We start from the raw sequence: 5271 nt of genomic DNA on the forward strand, positions 1-5271 counted from the left end.
TGAAGAACAGTAGGTAACTAAATTATCCCACAAAGGATATTTTAGGTACAAAAGAGCCTCCCAACTTTTGGTTGTGTCTAACTTAACCCCCTTAACTATACTCTCATGTCCAAAGATAGAAGTATAAAAAGGGACCTTGATTAGTTGACATTATTTCTAGAGAATTTAAAAAATGGGAACTTTGTGACTATTTCAAACTATTAGGGATTATTTATGAACATTGATAAATAGTTTCACCAAGGAAATACACAAATGAAGCCTTTATGACAGAAGATTTTGTATGTCATAAAGCTGTTGTCATAAACTCACACAAGTCAAAGCTTTATATATAAATCTAAACTTGGTATTTTTCGATAATCTGAGTCGCACATAGTCTTTTATAAAGAAAAAGGGGCTGTTTTCCGGTTTTGATAATATTTGGATCATTTTGATAAATAATTCAAAGCGGATTAATTCCAATAAACGAAACGAAATATCTAGTTACAATTACAATTATTATTATTTATTTAGTAAATAATGATTTTCACGATTTGCTCAAAGATCGGTTATAACGACTCACTAGAATACATCAGAAACGTATTTATAGAGATTTCACCTTCGGTTGGAAATCAACTATTTTTTACTATCTCAATGAGACTTTTCCCACACAAGTGTTATGTTTTTACCAAAAACTACTACTTTACACATCAGGAAATATAGGATTTTCTACGGAAACGATTTGTACGATTTCGAAAACAATGATTTAAGACACACATGCAACTATACTCGATTTGAAACAAGAATTACAACTACTTGATAAGAAAATATTGGATGTTCTGGATTTCAAAACTATCATCAAAGTTTTTATATGCAAATGTTTATGAACTCACCAACATATTTTATATTGACGCTTTTCAAACGACTTGTATTCTCAGGAAATCAATAAGCAGGTTATGGATCGAGGACTCAAGATTATTTTGCTATATTTTGGAAATTTGCTTACTGATGTTTCTTTTGTGTAAACTTGAAAACATAAACATGATGTAAAACAATGTAAGCTTGTTATATTGATGTATGATGTTTGGATTTTTCTATGATTCAATTATATGCAATTGTTATGATACTGCACAATGACGTCATCCGCCTCCGGACGATTCTGCCGTTCTGGTCCGAGGGTGTGACACAAGAGTTATAAAATTATCACATTGTATAAGTAAGTCGCTATTATTGGTAATAACTTCTAAAGCATGTGTTTGTGCATCGGACATATTTGTCAATTTCTCTATTAATTTATTTAATGGAAATAGGGAAGTGTACGTTTAAAAATACATAATATTGTGTTATTATAAAGTGGTAAATTTAGTTTGATCATTTTTGTCTAATGTTGATATTTCTACATAAAAAGTAACATGTTTTATCCTATTTAAATTATATATCTATTTCTTATGTTAAAATTTTTTGGGCTAAATTCAAAAAATAGTGATGTACTTGGTTTTATATGTTTACTATAGATTCCATTGTATGATATGAAGGTACATTTTTTGTATTTTTGTATTTATTTTATCATCTTTCATTCCCTATGCTTACAAAATATTACTTTTAAAATTTTAGAAATCAATGGAGAACAAAAGAAACAGTTAGGATATGCGCACTAAAAATATTTACATATAGTTCTTTTTGCTATTACACGATCATTATATATATAATTAAATTACAACATTCTTATGAACAGTACGTACTTGACTCCAGGTACTGTTCATAGGTTAGTTACTCTACCAAGGTTACTCTAACCGCTCCATCGCCTATCTCTCCTTTATCTCTTCCGGTCTACCATGCCTACTTCAATCATCGTTCTGCTTATCTCTTCAAAGGATTAATTCAACCTCGATCTCTTTTTCCACTTTCTGCGACAATAGACTACCCATCGTTCTCCAATCACCGACTCCTGATTAACTCCTCGATTAGCCACCTATTTCGGTACTTATTCCCTCTGTGGTTTCTTCTTTCTCTCTTCATAGCATCTTGAAAAGCGCTAAAGAGGATCTCCTGATTGAAGCATTTGATTTTTTAGATGGTACGTTTGAAAGAACCGTTCTACTCCCATTCTACCCCTTCGTCAACAATACCAACCTCTATCGTCGCTCTCCGCCAGCATCCCCCTTGGTGCACCTCGATTATAATCTCTAGCGGAAGTAATATGGGGAAAATTGATGTCGATGCTTTTTTGTGTATACCGCCCCTCCTTTTATCCAAACGCAGACCATCGGACCACCAATCTCGCAGCTATTGCACCTCCACTGATTTCATACCATCTCCTGAGGTTCTTCGATGTCGGCTACAATCAATCGCCTCAGCCTAAGGTAATTAGGTCTCTACTTGCGTTCTCAGCTTATTGACCATTAGGAATTCAATTTTTATTTTTGGCCGCCGATTTCATACGATGTCCAGGGGTTCTTCAAATCCACAGCCGGACACCGCCTAATTCGCCAAGTGCCGAATTTCTACCCATCAGATCAGGTTCGTTGTATTGCATGATACTCTTCCATTGATCCTAATTTAATCTATTATTATACGCTTATGTGATTCATCCACCAAAACCTTGATTTGACTCTTGTACATATACTAGAATTTCTTGTAGGGTATTGCACATCAACATTTTTCTAATGTTATTTTGCATAATAGAAGAACGTTCTTTTGAGGTTCAACAGAACGGTCTTAACTTGAAGTTGAACTTTCCTTGAACCAAAACCTGCAACAAAGGTCATCACTCATTTATGATTTAATTATATAATCCGGCTCAAATTTCCAATCAAATCAATTGTTTCCTTATGGAGTTTTTATTGGATGCAAAAGAAATAAAAATACCAATTTACAGGTACTGATTCTTATAAATTCAACTCTAACGCTTCCTTTTTCACTCCCATTTCCATTTAAATATAAAAAAATTCTTTATCTAATTCCTTTTTATTTTAGGTCAGTAGTTGTATGGGGAAGATGAGTCAGGATTCAACGAGATGTTGGTAAGACAAAGTTCATGGTCCTTCTGAAAGAGAAACCACTTTAGCATCTTTACTTCAACAACATCCTGATCTAATCATTGTAGACTTCACTGTGCACCTGATGTTGTAAATGGTAATTACATAATTTTATGATATACAGAGATATCATAGTAGTTTTTATTGAGTCCAACATGTTATATTATTATGTTAATATGTTATGCAGATAATACTGAATTGTTTTGGAAGACTGGAGTTGCTTTTGTGATGAGAACTATTGGTGGAGATAGGGATCTTTTGTATAAAAATTGGGAACAATCAAAGCTTTATGCAGTCATATCTCCTCAAATGGGAAAACATGGTCACAATTTATTTATTTTCTTATTTAAATTGGATGTTTAATCTCACATCATTTGTTTTTTTAGGTTGTGACATTTCTTGGATATTAAAGTAGGATGCACGTAATAAAAGAACAACTACTTTTTCATGTGTTTCAGAGTTTGTCTATTTGTGTAAGCCATTGTACTTCTATTAGTTGTATATCTTATAGAGGTTTCATTCGTTGATGTCATTTTGTCTTTACAGTTGAATCAAGATGTAACGCCCCGTTTATTTAAATAAATTAATAAATGTGAGTCCCAGACTAATGTGTGAAGAATTTTGATAATTGGGGGTTGTTTAGTAAATTACAGAGTTTATTTGAGAAGAATTTTAGAAGTAAGGGTATGCTTGGTAATTATTAGGATTTAAATTGTAAAGATTTTGAAATAATGGGGGCTAATGGGTAAGTTTCAGATTTATTTGGAAATGAATTTGGTCGGGAGGGACTAATCTTGGATAAAGGAACGGAAGTTTGAATACACACGGGATATACCCGTATCCCTTTTCCCCCCACATCGCATCTTCAACCCTAACCTAAGAAACCATTTCCAGCCGCCATGCGTGAGTTGCCAGCCGCCGCTTCCCCTCTTCGTTCGTTTTTCGATCAGACGAAGCCACCTCGCCCCTGGAACGCCATCGCAAAACTGCTGCTGGTCGGAGACGTCGTTGACAGCTCGGAGAGCCACCAAGATCGGTGGCAGTCGCCGTTTTCGCTGCTGAGAGGGTCATGCGTGACCTGAGGGTCCTCGGTAAGTATCGCCACCTGCTATTTCTTCATTCCTCTCACCTGATAGACGATGTAACTGCCATCGGTGGCTGTTGGCCGCTTATCTCGCCGTTTCCGGCGGCGTCAGCCACTTGGTTGGTGGCCGGATATTTATTGGTTCGAGTATATATGTTGTTGATCGTGTTTTTGGGGTTGGTTGAGCAATATTTTGGACGGAAAGCAACCGCCACCACCGTGAGGTGGTGGCTGCCATCTTTTTTGCCGCCACCAGCCACCGTGGGAGGGTGGTTGTGTGCGTGATTTAGTGTGTGTGCAGGCCTAGTTCGCGATTTAATATTGTATTGATATTCTTGGACAGGAAAAATGAAGAAAACTCATCACCACAACCTTCTGCCGCCATTCCGCCACCGTTAGCCACCATCTCTGGTGGCTGTGGGATTTCGAGTGCGTTTAGATTGATGATTGAAGTACTTTTGGTGTTGCGTTGGCCCAAGATCATAACAGCCACCACCGTAGGGTGGTGGCTGCCGCTAAGCACCGCCGCCGGCCACCATGGTGTGACTGGGTGTGTGTTAGTTAGTGTGTGTGTGTGTTTATGTTTGGATTAAACGTTGTAATTGTACTTAGCTTTGGTTAATAATAAAAATAATGTTAACCACCACCGTAAGGTGGTGGCCGCCACCGTAAGCCGCCATAGACCACCACTACCCGAGGTGGTAGTGGGTGGTGCCCCGCTAGCAAACCCTAATGGGCTTAGAGATAGGTTTTGGGCCTATTGGGCCATGTTTGGGTGGAAAAACCTAATTATGAGTATTGTGCCTTAGACTTATTGGACCCATTTTTGGGCCATTGAGATTGGATTGTATATTAAGCCCAAATTCTCCATACCAATTATCTAGTAGACTAAAGGACTTAATGGATTAAGTCCTTAATGGGCTAATTGAGAAAATACTAATATTTGAGAAATTATCAGGACACACACACGAGAATTATTTAATAAGTGAAATATTAAATAATAATCATTGGCAGAAATTAATCTAAGCAATAATGGACTTAATGGATTAAGTCCTTAATGGGTTAAGCCCTTAATGGGTTAAGTGAGAAACACTTAACCCTAATTATTATTTTATGAGAAACCCTAATTTCACTTGGGCTTTGTGTTGTGCCATCCAAGAATAATCAAATGGA

General features: G+C 36.5%; 1 long non-coding RNA gene across 4 annotated transcripts; it reads left to right on the forward strand.

The window, feature by feature from the left end:
* The first annotated feature begins 1740 nt into the window (after window positions 1–1740).
* LOC111876051 (uncharacterized) lies at window positions 1741–4753 on the forward strand. 4 transcript variants are annotated; one of them, XR_006190775.2, is made up of 5 exons: window positions 1741–2339; window positions 2428–3111; window positions 3202–3487; window positions 3771–4105; window positions 4442–4753. It is a non-coding gene; the product is annotated as an uncharacterized LOC111876051 (long non-coding RNA). The 4 variants fall into 4 exon arrangements; XR_006190777.2 differs by lacking the exons at window positions 3771–4105; window positions 4442–4753 and having other exon boundaries at window positions 1750–2339; window positions 2428–2496; window positions 2606–3111; window positions 3202–3616; XR_002844889.3 differs by lacking the exons at window positions 3771–4105; window positions 4442–4753 and having other exon boundaries at window positions 1753–2339; window positions 2428–2854; window positions 2953–3111; window positions 3202–3616.
* The last annotated feature ends 518 nt before the right edge of the window (window positions 4754–5271 follow it).

This window comes from Lactuca sativa, chromosome 4 (assembly GCF_002870075.4).
Source record: "Lactuca sativa cultivar Salinas chromosome 4, Lsat_Salinas_v11, whole genome shotgun sequence".
NCBI classification, from domain to species: Eukaryota; Viridiplantae; Streptophyta; class Magnoliopsida; order Asterales; family Asteraceae; genus Lactuca; species Lactuca sativa.